The sequence below is a fragment of the Siphateles boraxobius genome, unplaced genomic scaffold, assembly GCF_051911475.1.
Source record: "Siphateles boraxobius isolate OS27281-9 unplaced genomic scaffold, OSU_SipBor_1 55, whole genome shotgun sequence".
In the NCBI taxonomy this organism is placed as follows: domain Eukaryota; kingdom Metazoa; phylum Chordata; class Actinopteri; order Cypriniformes; family Leuciscidae; genus Siphateles; species Siphateles boraxobius.
In genome coordinates this window covers 8,055,223-8,073,124 of record NW_027509181.1, presented here as the reverse complement: position 1 = coordinate 8,073,124, position 17,902 = coordinate 8,055,223, and the positions used below count along the sequence as shown (strand labels likewise).

Sequence of the window (17,902 nt, the reverse complement as noted above, 5' to 3'; positions counted from 1 at the left end):
CAATTATTCATACAAACTCTGATGCAGACAGCCTCTTCTAGGCTACCCAACCTAGGCAGATCAAGCCTCCGCCTGTGTTCGATTTTTAAAAAATGACTTCATAGAAATCATACTCAAAAAGAGCTACTTCTACAAGTAAAATTAGAAAAAATTATACTAATACATACATTTCCATGACTTGACCAGGCTTGAGAAAATAATGATAATTATAATAATGATAGTCATATCCCCCACCCCTAACTTTTATAATACACTAATATTTTCAGGTTTACAGCATGCAATCAACCTGAACACATAGTAATCCATTCAATCCTTGAAACCACTCAAAATACCTTAGCAACTGCACAGATGTGCCTTGGCAACCACCCAAAACACCCTAGCACCATTCACATTTTGTTCAACCAAATGTAGTTAACATTATTGTAAATTGTAGTTAGGATTATTATAAATGAAGTTAAGATCATCACATCACGTTCCGACGTCTGGAGTGTTATTGAAAGTAATGCTCTGTGCGTGTGTGTGTGTGTGTGTGTGTGTGTGTGTGTGTGTGTGTGTGTGTGTGTGTGTGTGTGTGTGTGTGTGTGTGTGTGTGTGTGTGTGTGTGTGTGTGTGTGTGTGTGTGTGTGTGTGTGTGTGTGTGTTTTGGTCTTTGGGTGGTCAGAGGAGAGCGAGTGACAGGGAAGGGCACCTGCGTACACACACACACACACACACACACACACACACACTCATACACAGAGGTCTGTTTGTATTGAGCTACGACCGCCCACTCAGCAGCAATATTAAAAACAATGCCGACAATCTGTGGTCGAAAGCATGCATGTGTGTTAGCGTGTGTGTGTTTACATCAGGGAGGTCCACTGCTGCAGCAAATCAGAAAAACGGTCTGCTTCCATTACAGCAGGCCTGACAGCCAATTTGACACTGAAACCAGATTAAAGTGGCCCATCATAATATTAAGAACATATCAAAAGGGCTTTGACACACATCTCACATTACGACCTCTAATTGCCCATATAATTTGTCGTTTTATTGCCACAGCTTCTGCGAGATGCTGGAAGACTATGATATCAGAATGTGTCAAATGGACAGCCACATTAAAACATGCCCCCACACCAATAGGATTGAGAAATATTGACCCAAAAGCGCTAAACACAAGGATAGAGCAGGCTGTCAACATGAACAGCTCCTTTACAGTCTTCACATAAATCAGATATTACAACAAATTATGCAAGCAGGCTATGTTTCTCTGATGAGGGAAAAGACGAGCTTCATAAACAGGACATTCAGAAAATATGCTAACAGACTGGTCCAAAATCTCATAATCTATCATAGAGCACATCCAAAATTTCAGGACTGAATACTGTTTTTTATGGAATAAAGGAGTCACTCGCACTACCCTGATTTTTTGATGGTTGTGATGGCAATATCGATAGCACAATCTTGGCACCTCATTACTGTAAACAAGAAACATGGACGGCAATAGTTAAACCCGTTAGGTAGGGGGTTGCCATTTTGGACCAAACTAACTTTAGCAAGCTGAGAGGACTTACAGCATGGCTGTATTAATATTCATTATTATGCATTATTAAAGAATTTTTTTTTAAAAAATAAGAAGTTTGTGTTTTGTTGTAGAGTTCAACACACATTAATTCAAAAATACATTGAAAGTATTGTGCAAAACTTGATGCAAATTTTCTAGGATGAACACACCATAAGCCAATTTGTTACGTGATAAAAACCAAAAAATAGAGGGAAAATCCTCTTTAGACAAAAAGATTTTACAAAATAATCTAATATTTGATATTCTGTCAGCGAAAGGAAGCATTTTAGGCGCTTTCACGTCATGTCTGAATTAGTCATGACAAGCTTCTGACTTGTAAAAAGCGTTCACTTCTTTGTAGATCTCTTAATTAGAACATGCGGAAACATGCGTAATAGTGGTGGTTTCAGCACTAAAATTTAGTTACGTTAGCTAATATTTTTGTTTAACAATTCCAATATTTGACTATTGGTAATGTCTATATATTATAGTACAACATGATGTAAATAAGAGATTTACAAGAATAAAAGAAATGAAGGCAACATTCTGTTATAATGTATTAACCTAGTAGAATTATTATCATAACTCATTTAAACTGTTTAATTATTTTCATATAGTTAAATAAAATATTTAGGTAGTTCAGTATTTTGATATGGTTGTTACTAAAAACGTGACATTTTACTGGTATTGGTACCAATTGCTGAAATGTTGCTAACCTGACAACACTAGTCTTACTTTGAATAATTATCTAATCTCCATTTATTAATAAGGCATTGGCATACTAACTGTTGCTTATTGTACTGGTTTTGTCTATTATACAGATTAGAGGTGTAATGATACATCATTATATCGAGATATCACAATACAACGATATGTATTGTTGATGTAACCATGTTTAACTGCAGTGTATATATGTCCATACAGTGTCAATCATTCGCCAATATAATGAGGATCTCCACAGGACGGACAGGAGGGTCTTGTCTTTAAGACAATTCGTTAAAAAGTCAGATTTACTGTTTTCGGAATACTATTGCAAACTACATGTGGAAATTAATGAGCAAAATTTAATAGGGTTTGTTAGAGCCGATGGAGTCACCGTGTGAATCAGAGGGAGAGAAAGAAAGAAAAAGACAGAAGAATTTCTGCCAAATCCAATTAAATACTTTTTGCTGCACCTCTGGAACCGTGTCGTTCCCAAAAGGCACAACTCCCCTCGCCTGGCAATGAGACACCCCAATTAACTCTGTCTCTCTCTCTCACACACACACATCTGTGTTCTCAACGTGACTGCAGCTGCTAGTGCCATTAAAGCTGAATAAAAGAGCAAGACCACACCGCTTTGCCTTTGGTTCCAACACAGCAATCATTTAACAAACAATTAATACAACTAATGACACCAGCTTCCCTTTGAGCGCTGGCGAAGGTCATTCATTTGTTGCTTCAATCATGAACGCTGTCTGAAAGGTTATCGTTTCCTAGCATGTTGAGCAGGTTAGTATGTTGTGTGCATGGCAAATAGACTGGGACGCGGGTTTCTGGTCTACCTCTGGTGCATACAAATGACAAGCACGTCATGCCACAGGAGATAAGGGGCGGTTTCGTGGTCAGTGGGAAACAGCTTGTCATCATTCTCGATTATTAACAGAATACAGACAAAATGTTATCATACAACTACGATCCAGAAGAACAGATCACCAGAATCGTGAAATAAACGTAGTGAGAAGAATGCGGTCGTTTCTGCCATTGCCGGCTGCAGTGCAAATCCATTGTGTCTGAGTCGTTCCTGCCTGGCGGAGGCAGTGCTGGCGAGGTTGTCGCTCGGCAGGTCGCTATGCTGTACACCAACGCTGCATTTAAACTAGTGCAGGTCAGTCAGCCGAGCCAATGGGCTTTAAAACACAGGTCTTATTACGCTAATAATGACACCACATCCTCCACGAAACTGATCCATGCGTTTATACACACACCGCTCTCCAATATCAGCCGTTAACAAGCAACTGCGGATAAACAACACGGCTAACCTTGAGAGTTAAGAGTTAGAAGAATGCAAGATTGGACATTAGATATTAGCCTAATACACACAACGTTGTGTTACAGGAATAATATTACCATCTCCTTGCAATTTATTACAGTATTACATTCTTGTAATTTGGATAAAAATATCAGCTAAATTAATAAAATGTAGATAGGTACAACTCTATCATTTCAGGGTAATATGCTGCCTGTAGAGTTAAAATTTAAATTCTGTCATAATTTATTAATTCATGTTGTTCCAGACTTTCTTCAGCAGATAAAACATAAGCCTCGTTTCAACCGCAGGAACTTTCCCCAGGAACTAGGGTCTTTGGGGTGGAACTCTGTTTCTCGACTGCAGGGACCAGCGTCTAAATGAAGTTCTGGGTAAAAATGTCCCCCTCAGGAAATCCTGCTCGCGAGGTAGTACTTTTTCAAAGTTCATGAACTTTTGGGGGTGGGACTTGGGCGCTGAACATGCTGATTGGTTGGATTCATGCAGCATTTTATTTCAACCACCATTTTTAAAAGTCTGTTCCGGTGCGTGCAGTAAGAGTAGTTTGCAATTCGAATCAACAATTGGGATAAAAAAATACGACTGATGGACCGACGACGAGGTTCAGGCTAGATTAATCTTATATGCGGAGGAAGAAATCCAGCTGGAACTAAAAAGTGCAGTCCTATATCACCGGACTAATTTGCCTAATCTTTACGGTACTTTTGACTGCGATGGAAACGTAGACAGCAACAGGTCTGTGGGAAAAAAAATGGGACAAATTGTTCTGGGTAATTCCGGTGGAAAAGCGGCTACCCTATATTTGAAAGAACGTGTCAACTGATTTTAACAATCTAAAGCCCGGGACACACCAAGCCGACAATCGGCTGCGGGCAACGTCGGGCCATTTTTGAGTGTCAGCCGACTTCGTTTTTTCGTCGTGTTCCGCACCATTGGCTCTAGTCAGACGCTGTCTGTTTTTTTGGCCGATTCAGAGTACTCTGTTTGGCTGTTCAGCTCAGTGAATGAGTCAGAGCATGGGAATAATAGCAAACAGTGAGCAAAGAAGTCACTGTAGATAGAAGGCTGTTCTAATTTTATGTCATCTTACCTGAGTGTTCCTGGGCAAATATTTTAATATTAACAGCAGCGGAGTGGAATAAAGAAAGTGATCAGTAGGATTGAGATTCAAAACGGTAAGCACGTGCTGCTTTGTTTCCGGTTTGTGTATCTGCAGTCTGCAGCATCGGTTTCCCTTTTTCAATGACAAATATAGATTAATATATCTGTAGAAATAGACAGTTGTCTCATTTACACGGAGCCGTAGAACATGCATGCTAGTTGACAGTAGGCTGTAGTTCTCTCGGTGTGTTCATGAACAGCTTTTTTGCCCCGACGCAGGCGATGCGAGGAAAACAACACATTCAACTTTCATCACTAGTTCTTTGGCGTCGGTTTGGTGTGCCTCTACCCTAAGTCAGTAGCGTTCAAACCAGCATTGGATAAAAAAATAAATAAATAAACACCGACACCAAAATATCATCTTTTGTATTCCACAGAAGAAAGAAATCCATACAGGTTTAAAGACAGATTGTAGGGTATAAAATAAGTATAAAATAAAAAGGTTTGTGTGACCAGTAGTCAATTTTCTGCAATTTGTTGATGAATAAGAGAATGTTTCAACTCTACTGATGAAGTGGAAGGAAACTGCAAGGGTTTGTTGAGAAATTTTAAATTTTTAATGCATTTGTGCTCTATTTAATTCCAACACCTTTAAAACCGATCTTGCTATCCATTAATCATCAGAGTGTCTTCAGAAATCATTACTGTGAAAGGCTAGATTCATAGTGCCGATGTCACTGATGAACTTGAAGACAAAAACACTCCAATGAATTTCGACCATGATGGAGAGAAGCAGAAATGCTAAATATATCTCATAGCATTTCATATAATCCTTTCGATCCGATTTTGGCATATGTCTACAGTAACCGAAGAGTCAGAAGGCCATGTCTGAGAAATTAGAGATACATCAGTAAAGACAGAGTCTTGTAATGAGAGTTGCAGCACACTATTTATCCTGATAATAAAAATCAATGAGAAGACGGTACTCAAAAGGATTGTCTTACACCGTTCAAGCCAGCCTCCTGGCACTTCACTCCTGGAGAGGTCTTAAATCGGAGCGTATAATGCCGCAAAAGAGCACCATGACAAAGCCGCCTGAGTGTTTGAGAAACAATATCCTCGTTGAAGGTAAGTGAAGGCTCAATTTAAATAGGCACATGGAAGCTTAAATGAAGCTCTTAAAGCAATGAGGAAATCTGAATCACGTTTGAGATATTCAAAGACACAGAGGTCATCATAAAGCAAACAGATGTAGGGATTCTGCCAAAAACAAAAAACAAAAATAAACTGAAAAAAAATGATAATGGAACTCTGGTAATCTTTCTTCCACCATCTTCTCATTGGATTAAGAAAAATTGTGTTAAAAGCATTTCTGAATGACATGTCTGGCACAGAGTCTGAAGAAATGCTTGGTGACAGCTTCAAGAAGCATCCATTTAGCATCAAGGTCAGACGTGTCAGCCCATCTCAGAAAACTCTGAGAGAGAGAGAGAGAGAGAGAGAGAGGGAGAGAGAGAGAGAGAGAGAGAGAGAGAGAGAGAGAGAGAGAGAGAAAGAGAGAGAGAGAGAGAGAGAGAGAGAGAGAGAGACATGAGTTAGAGCTGGTAAACCCCTGGAGAAGATCACCACAAAAAAAAATTTGGATTCTGTAGCTTTGATGCTCAAACTAGAGTGTAAAGGGAGCTTCTGTTATTATAAAATCTCACTGATTCCCTTGATTCCACTGATGTAAGCCTTGATTCATTACAGTTCTGTAAGTCTGTTTTCATGCGAGTCTTGCATAATGTAGAAACCAAACATGCACAGCGAATATCCGGGATCCAGTGTGAATAATAAACAAAAACATCAACCCAAAGCTTCAGAAGTGCAGCAGACATGGCCCAAAAACACTCACCAGGAATGGATAGTTAATACATAGTTTAAGTTGAATTGGTCTGATTCTTACTGAAGCAGCATCACAAACAATTTAAACCATTTTTTTTTTGATTTCGTTGGGTCTGTGCTAGCTTGAGATCTGTAACGTTTTTTCTTGGTATCTCTGTTCTTGTGTTTTTGTATTCACAGCAATTACTTTGCCCCGCTGATGGCCATAAATGTGGTGGATGAGCTGAAAGGTCACGTGACTGGATCAGATTAATATAGTACCTACACTCTTTTTTGTCACTAGAAGTACATTTGGAAAACAAATATAGAGTATTCCAAACATTAAGCCACTAGTATAAAAAACAACAACACCCTTTTATGATTTACATAACAGGTGCAAAGACAGACTCATCTCATTGGCTATATGATACTGTCAGTGACACAATGACCTGTAGAAATAAGCAAGAAAAAACATCATAATTCTATTATCATAGGGGCTTAAATGATGTATAAAATAAAAAAGATTAGAAAACAGTTTCATTACCCGAAAGGAATATTTATGTCGGTAAATTCTTAATGTACCAACAACGGCAGGTGTTAGATATAATAATGAAAAAAGTAAATTCTGGAGCCTGTCAGCAGAGCATGTAATTTGTTTAAATATTGCATTATTTACACATTTACATCATCTGTTAACAAAACAAAACAGCTCACCAAGGGTGCCGTTTATTGGTTTGTTATGCGTTTTATTCCAATGAACAAAGTGCTCTAAAAATAGACGCCTGTATATCCAGATGAGATGCTGCTGAAATCTAGGGCAGTCTAAACATAACATGGGAAAATACTTTCCTCCTCCACCAGGATGCTTTTGTTTTGGTTTGGCCACAAGACAAAAAGCATATTCGTAATGTAAAACTGACTCTTCAAAACATGTTGTGCACTGCATGTAATGCATAGTCTACTTCCTGTGGATCAAAGGGAGTGAGTTAGATAGTGCTCCTTCCACAGGAAGGTGGTGATTATTCTGACCAGCTGATAAGAGCCGAACGTAAACTAACTGGCCACACAAGCTCATCTCATTACAGTACATGCCTTCACAAGGCAACAGTTTTCTAACAGTGCTAGGGAAAATATCAAAATTATTCTCTAATCTGTTGTTCATTTAACTGTACGTACACACCGCCGCCGACTTCATTCATTTTCAATGGAAGCTGGCTTCTCTCAGCTGCAAGGAGCGTCTAATCCATCGGCGTCGCGTTTTGAGCGACCAGAGCGTCAATCAGAAAGTTGAAAGTAGCACAACTTTATGGCAATGAGCTATGACGCAGTTCAGCGGCAAGCAGCAGCAAAACGCCAGCAACCAATCGGAATATAGACGTCCTTCGCGCTGGCTGATTCCGGAGAAACATACGATGTAAACTTTCATTCCTAAATTTCGTTCCTTTCGAGTCCGACGTCTTCACCACAAATACAATACAGCAGCAAGGATGAGGGCAACTTTTATTGGAAATATTTACGAACGCTCGTTTTAAGCGGGAATGCAATTAATTTGCTCACGGTAACACCGAATTGACCAATTGCACTAGATGCAAATAATAATAATATATAATTTATTTATTTATTTTTGATCAAATGTGACCAAAACGGTTATAAAAATGCTGTCATTATAAAAGGTTTCTAGTTTATAATGAGGTTTTCTGTTTACATTTCATGTTGTGACACTTCTCCTCTCTCGAACATTGAATGCTGCTACGTCACACCGGCCAAAGCATCAACAAGCTTCCCCGTACTTTTGGACAAGCGTCCTTGACAGGGCGGCCAGAGCTTCTTTGCAGCTCAAGTCGGCAGAGGTGTGTACGTACAGTTAGTCCCGTGATCATTTGAGATCTTCACAAACAAAGGTAAATATCTAAAAGTAATAAAATAAGTTCAATATGACATTTGTGGTTTCTAACTTTTTTTCTCACATATTGTTTCTTTGTCCAAAACTATGAGGTCAGTTTTGGTATAAAAGCATGTGTGTTATGCAAAAGGATGCAACAAGCAAATAATTCACTGGAATCCAGTCATGCAAGCTTGAGCATGGCATGGGCAGGACTCATCAACAGGACTCGCCTTCCCCTACACCAAGTTAGACAGCTCTTCAGGAATAACTTGTTCGAGGCAACAAGAAAAACCTGGTTTCCTACCAGGTTTGGACAAAATTCATAAATTAAGAAGTGGCTTCCTTTCAATGTATGAGTTGGAATTTGAATTGGAATGACAGGAAGAGAAATTTACTGAATTACTACATTTCATAAATATTCAACAATCACACAGAGAAACACTGTTTTCTGACAGATTTTATTGTTATTTCAGAGTTTTTATTTCAAATTGGTTTGATTTAATATAGCATCATATAGTCTATAAAATATGTGATTTATTATTAATTATGTATACATTTCATTACATTTAATAAAATTGCTAACTTTTATACCATAGTGTAAAACACTTATTTGTTCGGATTATTATAACACAATACTCTACAGATTAAATCATATAGTGGTTCTGAAAATAGCCAGTGTATTGTGTCTATAAATGCTAAAACTACACCTACAGCTGTAACTTTAATTGCATCATGTTTACTACATCAAATTTAAAATCAGGAACTGAAGGCATTATCAAATCAGTTTGCTAGCAAATCCATTTTATGGTAGGTGTTTTTTTTTTTTTGCTTAAAAAAACAGCAACGCAGTACAGTGGATCTCAGCTCATGTTGAGTCTGACATTACAGGAAATAATGATTTGGTGTTCAATAAGTGAGTCAGCTGCTATTCAGTGATCACTCTGACTGATTCAGACCGATAATTTGTACGTTTGATTCAGACTTGTTTGAGAATAGTTTTGAATGATTCATTAAAAACATCTAATTACTAAAAGCAACTGATTAAAGAATCAGACACGTCTAGTGTCTATAGTATATTTGTTGTTGCAGTTGCGTGCAAGCAGAAAGGACAATTCAAAAGAGAGTTAGGTTATTTGTGTTCACACTTGTAGTTCGGTTCACTTGCTTTGTTTGGTCTGGACCCAAAAAAAAAAGAAGCATTTTGGTAGTCCAATTAGTGCTCAGATTGGCATTTTTATCACCAAACCAAAATATACCGAACCTAAAGGCATAGGGATACGTTCACAACCTGATTGGTTGGCTTTTATGATGTATTGCCTATTTTGAGATGGAACTTACCGGACATCCAACACAATGCTGGAATAAATGCGCTTGTTGTGTGTGCATAGTTTTTATGCTCAAATAGCACTAAAGCTTATTTTCAGGCTAGACGATCCAAAGCGCATGTGCAGTCTTAAGCATGAGTATTCCGCCATATTGCGCATTGCAGTTTCTCTTATTCATAAGTAATAGGATTGCACAGTCTTTGTTTATCTATCGTCTTTGGTAGAAGTCAGTGTTTTTGTATCACTACATACAATTTAGACTACAAGCCCAAAACTCAATTGCTGTAAAGCTGTAGATCTGGCAACAGGGCAGCATCACTGGTGAATAATAGAGTTAGACACACAACAGAATGTTAGGTTGTTGGCATACAGAAATATCTCAGCCTCGGTTGACTGGAAGGACCTAGAGAGAGAGGGAGAGTATTTACTAAGAGGAAATGACTGTTATCTAGGCGAGACTTGTGTGATCACCATTATTTTCTAATCACCATTTAGAAGCGCAGCACCAGGACACACTCCCCATGAAGCAGTCTGTTTACCTTCACTGAGCTAAACTGCTATACCACATCAAAGCTGATCATAACCCACTGGATTCAGAATTAGGATTTAATCATCTCCATTTTATGAAATGCTCCCATAAACTAAAGTCATGAAAGCAGTCAAATGACTGAAAATGAAATATAAGATGATGTTTAGAGCATCAAAAGAGGGGAAAGGTCTATCTAAACGGACTTTCCTTCAATATTGAAACATGCATGGCATATGACATTCAAGGCATGTTTCTATATTCCTATTTCAATCGGTGTCCATTTTTTCACATGCTCTTTAATTTATAACACTTTATGGTAACTGACGATTTATGGCTGTACTAGGCTGGATAGTAATCACGGTTTTGGCCACTGGTGAAGTGGCGCTCATTTAAGTCAGCTCAAGCGAAGCTGCAATCACCTTTCCCTAATAACCTTGACCCCTAGCGCACACACACATTTAGGTGTTTTTACGACAGGTCCACTCCCTCATATGAAGACATCTTTTCTGCACAGCCCTGAGCAAGTTGCAACCAGTCCAGTCATGTGTGTGCGCTGTGGAACGGTGGTGGATGAGGTGCCTCTGACTCTCTGGACAACAATTCCCAAACATCAACCCCTGAAAGTCGGGCTATACAATTTATCGAATTTCTAATGACGATTACGATTACGGATGCCACGATTACGTAATCGTTCAAAGCCACGATTACAAAAGAAAATCCATTCTGTGTGTGTGTGTTTAGAGCATAATTATGTTATGAAAGGCGAATCACGACTACTTCAGAAAACCCAGCATAATATGACATACCAGGCAGTAACGTAAGTGTACGCTGAAATAAAAAGACTTTCACCTCAGAAAAACAGACTTTACTGTCTTGTTAGCCGTTATACTGTGCTCGTAGCGCGCACTCTTCAATTGTACGCGCAAATGTGGCGGCGCACGCTGTGTATCGCTTCACTGTATAAAGTGCAAAAGAAACTATGAGCATGCAACGTCGTTACAATGTAAATTACTAAGTCACGAAATAAAAGTAAAATACCAATAAATCACGTGTTAGCTGAGAAGCATTTGCACACAGGTATGATTTTCATTCTATTCACCAGGAGCTGTTTCATTAACAGTTCTTGTTAGTATTATGTATTCACCATGGTAACTGTCGTTTTCATAACCCCAAAATGCCCCTTTATTTTCACTTTGTGTTATTTTTTATATTTTTAAATGACTGTGGTGGCTCATATCAACATTGTATTAACAAAAACTAGTTTGGGACTGATAATCGTAATTAATAATCGCAACTACAATTTCAAGGGAATAATCGGCAATTATAATTTTTGTGATAATCGTGCAGCTCTACCTGAAAGTCTTACATAGCGTGCTAAGCTCAAGTGAAAAAAAATACAGTGTCATCTTCCACTTTGACCTTTTTGAGCCAAAATACATTTATGCATTTGGTAGATGTTTTTATCCAAAGTGACTAAAAATGTATTTTAGGTATACAAATACAATTTTTATGAGTTCATGCATTTCCTGGGATTCAAACCTATTGCATTGGACTTGTTAGTACCATGTTGTACTATTTGAGCTTAAGGAAAATAACATTGTAAAAAAAATGATTTTCCACATGGTTCATGAACAAAGAGGGCCTCTGTTTCTCATTACACATGTGCTCGCTGAAGGAGCATATTAGGTTAGTGTTTCTTTAAGCGCCCTGCACATTTTTCAGGCGCCTTCCAATGTTTGGCTTTCAAACCGGGGCTGAAGAAAGATGATCCCCTGACAGCACTGCTTCATTATGGAACAGGCTGGTACAAGTGGAGGGAGTGGCCGACCTGTTTTCGCGCACCCAGCCCCCTGGCTACCACACTGCTGTCTCACTATGCCTGTACACACACACACACACACACACACACACACACACACACACACACACACACACACACACACGAAAGCAGCACCTCAGAAGAAATAAAGTGTGCTGTCTTCCAGCAACTGCCCTAAACTCCACCTCCTCCCCCTCTTCCTAGCCTGGGAAAACAGTTTCCTGTGTTATGGCTGTGAAACCCAAACTTGAAAAACTTCGCCTTGAGTCAAGCACAACCAGTTTTCTGGGTTGCTATGCAGGTCATGATAATTACACTGAATGCCAAGAGCTCAAGTCTCCACATGGAGATGGGTGTAGAGTTGCTATAACACATGAGAGGAGGCGTTAACCGAGAGCCAAGATTCAGCAGTTCAAACAAGAGCACAAAAAGATAGAAACATAAAAGCAGTGTGAACAAATGGCCTTGTGCTTTTAAAGTTTGGATTTGTTCATTGCATGTGATGTCAGAAAGCAGTCAAGCGTACTGATCAAGGCCCAGTGGTTTTGCTCTCCAGATGAAGGCGTTCATAAATAATGGACAAAGCATTGGCTCCAAGGTTCATCTCATTATTGCAAATGGCTTGATGTTCATCCTCCACCTCATCAGACTGAATTGAAAGACGACGGCCCCCACGCAGACTGTGAATGACGGCTGACATCACTCTTGTTACCCAGCACCCATTAGCATCACATTACATGAGGCCCAGCACAAGACACCAGTGTAAGAACAGAACTTGATGAGCCTGTAGCACAAATATGTGTGTGGTGGTATGCAATGGCAATATATATCTACTATCAAAAGTTTGATAAGATGAAATGCTTTTGCCAGAAGTCACTTCTCACCAAGGCTACATTTGATTAAAATGAAAATAAAAACAGGAATATTGTGAAATAATATCACAATTTCAAATATCCATTTAATATATTTTAAAATGTCATCTATTCCTGAATTTTCAGCAGTCATTATTCCAGTTTTCAGTCTGACATTATCCTTCAGAAATCATTATAATAGGGCTGTAATAAACCAAAGAAAATCTTGGTCGACTGAAGTCCTGAAATTTCGACTTAAAATCGAGTGGGGGGGGGGGGGGGGGCTTAGATTAAAAAACGTTAGATTAATTAGCTACGCAGTACTTGGTAGCCTTGTCCGCCTAAATGAATTATAAATAAACAAAAAACTAGGAGGCTATTTGCAGTATATTAAACCGTTTTTAACCTAACGTTAATTATTTTGCACTGAAATGACACATTCTGTCGGCTCTGACAGCGTTGCATCACGTGCACCAGCGCAATATCATAGCCTATGATTTCCGAAAATAGTACTGTGTCAACTAGTGATATCAGCACAAGAACTGTGGAGGAATATCCAACAATTTAGACAATTGTTTTTGTCATACGTTATAATAACTGACAGACACTATCATTTCAGCTGCTCTGTGCATGTCCTGAAGCTCAGCTTCGCGGCTGAGACACGAGTAGACTATTAACTTACAGCTTTTACTCTTAAACGCACAAGGCACGTCCACTTTAATAAAAAAAAAAGTCGACAATTCCTTCCGTGATATTATTTTTGCGTTTGGATGATAGTGGAGGCTTAACATCCAGCGTGGTCTGTGTGTGTCTGGGGGATGCTACCGTCGTTGCGGCCGGGTGCGCCTGCAGTTATAAAACGAGTAAGTTATTAGACTAAAACATGTGCCATATTCTGATATGTTCATATAGCGTACTCAAAACAGACGGGGAAACCTAACGCAGACAAGTTAGCTCACCGTTTTTAGGTGATATGCCATGTTTGTAGTCGAGCTCTGATATGCAAACTGTTGCTTGCAAACTTTGCATTCGACTTTTTTTCCGTTATCTATCTTTTTAAAATGCTGCCACACTGCCGATGTCTTTGACATGGTAAAGGAGGACTGACTGTGAATTAAACGCTCATCATTAAATAAATATTCAGCAAACCACCAGACCAAGGCCTTCTATAAGCTACTTTCTTCAATCTGTCTACAGTGGGTTGGGCTAATCAAAAAAAGTGAAAACAAGGGGGGTGTTCTGAAGACAGAGTGTTACCTGTGAAACAGGGGTGCTCTGAAAACACTCCAATTAGCAATTAGTGCTTTCCACCTGATGAAATTAACGCGGCAAAAAATCGACCAATCAGAATTTTGGTCGTGCCGGAACGTATCGACCAATAAATCAACTAGTCGACTGGGTGATAACAGCCCTACATTATAATGTGCCGATTTGGTGCCCAAGAAAATAGCTCTTATTATTTTCAATGTCAAAAATAGAAGTGCTGCATAATATTTCTTCGGAAAATGTGATACATTTTTTTCAGGGATCTTTAATAGATAGAAAGTAGGGCTGAAATGATTAGTCAACTCAACATTGATCTCATATGACCTAGTCCATGCCCTAAATGGCGCATGTCATAAGTACGGTCTTGTGGACTTACAATGGCCGCTGTGTGCGCATGTCCATTAAGTCCACATGTCCTATTTGTCATTTTAGGTTTCAGAAGTCGGCCACAAGTGCCCCCTTTAGCGGTCTATATGCAACCTCAATTCTCTTTTGCAAAGCCTCCACTGAAGCAAGCGCTGCGATAGACTTCTACCCGACAGTCAAAGCAGCATTACGTCATGAAAGTGTGAACTCAGGGTTCCATTTGTGTTAGGGCCTGCAATAATGCGGTTTGACCAGTTGGGCACTGCAGCTAACAACTGTAATGCAGCCCTCCCGGAGGCAATCCAACAGACATGGAGCTTCAGAGTGCAAACGAAGTTAAACCAGTAGAATGTGGGACAGTTTAACATAACTACAAACAAAAACAATTCTGTCATGTGTAATACATGCAAGACGGAACTCATTTCATGGGAGCAAAACATACATGTTGGAACAATAAAGAGAAAATATAGCGGCATAAGAGGAGAAGGAAGAGTGGTGTTAAATCTTTTTTGTATGCAACAACAAAAACATATTACAGTAAAGTGATAATTTGGTTTGCATAGATTAAAGCTTGATCTAGCTCAGTAGTGTTTTGATTATCAGATTATCTAGCAATTGATTGTTGATTTATATTTTAGTCCTCTATGTGTCCTGGAGTAGCCTAAATGCTTCTTTGTTTTTCTGTTTCAGTTTCCGTTTTAAACAAAGCAGTTAGCCTATTAATGACTTCTGAGAACAGAAAACCTGAATGAGATTGGTCTATTCAATTGGCTCAAAGTAATTAAAAATAAATTTTCAAAAGCTGGAGATATTTCCTTGTTTTATTTATTAGTTAGAATAGGTGTAACTCAATCTTTAAACTTATTGCAAAAGCTGAATATTCGATCAAAGCCTACTGATTAATCTGTGAAACAATCAACGAATACTCAATTAATCGTTCCAATAATTGTTAGATTAATAATTTATCAAAATAATAGTTTGTTGCACCCCAATGGAAAGTTCAAATGAACAGCGTTTATTTGTAATAAAACTTTTGTAACATTATAAATGTTTGATCAATTGTATGCATCCTTGCTGAATACTTTAGTATTCTAGTATTTGTATAAAAAAAAATACTGACCCCAAACTTTTGATTGGTATATGATTAACATAAGTCTTGTTGTAATATCTTACACAATACTACTACACAATTTACAAAATTGGCTACCTAAACTAAAACTACACTCAAAAAAAAAAAGCAAAGTGGACATGGTCAAATACAGGGCAATATGTCAGTCTATCACTAATCCATTTGCAAGACTTGAATACAACATGCTCAACCCACTGTCATCCGTATTGGTGCATACGATAAAAGAGAGCCTACATTTCATTTTGCATTACAAACTAGCTGTTGTACAAGATGATTTTTTTCAAAAGGCAGGGAAAAACATCCACGCTCCAATCGCCATCCCTCCCACAAGGCTTTTGTAATTTGTAGGTTATGTAGGTTTGCAGCTAGCATGCCAACTCCAGCGTAGTATTGACTGATCATCACGCACAGCCCCTGTGAGCAACCAAACAAAGCAGCCAGACTAATGATGTTGATTTATTCATATAAGCCTTTACTCACAGAGCAGATTAATAGCAAGAGAGCTGCTTGTATGGGTGGAACAGATGATCGAGATGTTTTGATTACACAAGATTATCAATACAGCAAGCCATTTGCATCAAAGAAAGGCATAAAGAGTTTATTAAATCGCTCTCAGGCATTACAAAAGATTCTAATTAGTGGTCGATTGATGTGGGGTTTTCAGTGGCCGGTGCAGATACTGACATAGAGATCAAGGTGGATAATTATAAAATGGCTGGTATAATTATTAAATGAGATTAATTCAAATGAACATTTATTTTACACAATATATTTTTCTCAGAATTTCCCGGATAGATTTTAAAACAGAAGATGTGCTGAAAAGTTCACAGAAAATCCATTGACAAGGCTGGTAGATTTTGGCCCCATTATCAAAATAGCACATTTCTAAATGTTGGCTGACTGCTCTGTATTCAGATGGGATATATTTATATCATTTTCTCTTCCAATTTTTTGCCTTTACATATGAGCCTTCAATAATAAAATAAGAACACACAAATTACAAGCAACAGCTCAAATAAAAACAACAGAACAAAGATACAAATTAAATAAACAGTTTTTCAGGTACACTGTTAGTATTATTCAGGTACAAAAATGTAAAAATCAAACGTAAAATAGCACTGCATAGTCTTCCCTGAATAAAATAAATATAGATGAATCCTTGTTAAAGCTGCAAAAGGTGTTCAGGCAAGATCAGTGAGTGATTTTCTATTCGTCTTTTGTTGTTTGATTAACATTAATGACTTAATTAATGATTAACTGCTGTCATATCAAAACCAAATGCAGCTTTTGTGATGACGAAATCCATCAAATGTCCTGATCGTCTTTCACACTGGCCCCGAGCCATCGGCCAGTCCTTACTATCGAGCCCTGAAGACCCGTTTTTCCTAGTGTAAAAGACATTTTAATAATCTACAGCACCTTCTTTCACAACAAAAACAAACACTACAACCCTTTTGTGCAATGGAAAGGTTCTATGGATGTTAAAGCTTCTTCATGGAACCATAGATGCCCATAAATAACTTTATTATATTTAAGAGTGTATCGTACTGTTAAAACCTTATTCAGAGGTTCTTTCCAAAAGCTCACTAGTGATCTCAGTTATTGCACAACTTAAGTCCATCGATTGAGAAAAACAAATATGGAATAAATACTCTCTGCAGAGCTTCAATGGGTCTGAGGCTTGAAATGATAAAACAGCACCAGCATCTCTCTCTCTCTCTCTCTCTCTCTCTCTCTCTCTCTCTCTGCTGATAAAATTGAGTGTGCCACCTATAAAAGATGGGGACGAACGAGCAGAAGGAGAGATGTTTGCCTAAATACAAGGTCATAAAACGGCACCCATACTACATCTGTCAGAATGCAGAGCACAGGACCAGATGTTTCCATTGCAAGCACAGTTTCATTTTGGCACGGGTAGCGGGATTAGTTCATCCATCTATAGCTCCGACTTATAGCTTGTGATCAATAATTCAGAGAGCCCATGAGAGACCAGGCTGTATTATAGCACTGCTGCTTTGAGCTGAACGCAACTGTAGAGGCCTGGCGATTCACAAGAGTTGACGTGAGAACAATGATAATGTGGACTCAAAAGCTCGGAAGTAGATATGGAGTAGTTGCGAGCTTTTGAAATACGGTGGTCTGAGTTATTGAAGACGGAAATGAGAACAAGGGGGTGAGATGGAGTCCGAGTGAGAT

At 38.6% G+C, this 17,902-nt stretch overlaps 1 protein-coding gene across 3 annotated transcripts in view; it reads right to left on the bottom strand.

The window, feature by feature from the left end:
* The window catches only part of jmjd1cb (jumonji domain containing 1Cb), a 138,647-nt gene that overhangs the window by 100,620 nt on the left and 20,125 nt on the right, over positions 1-17,902 (bottom strand). The window lies entirely within an intron of this gene.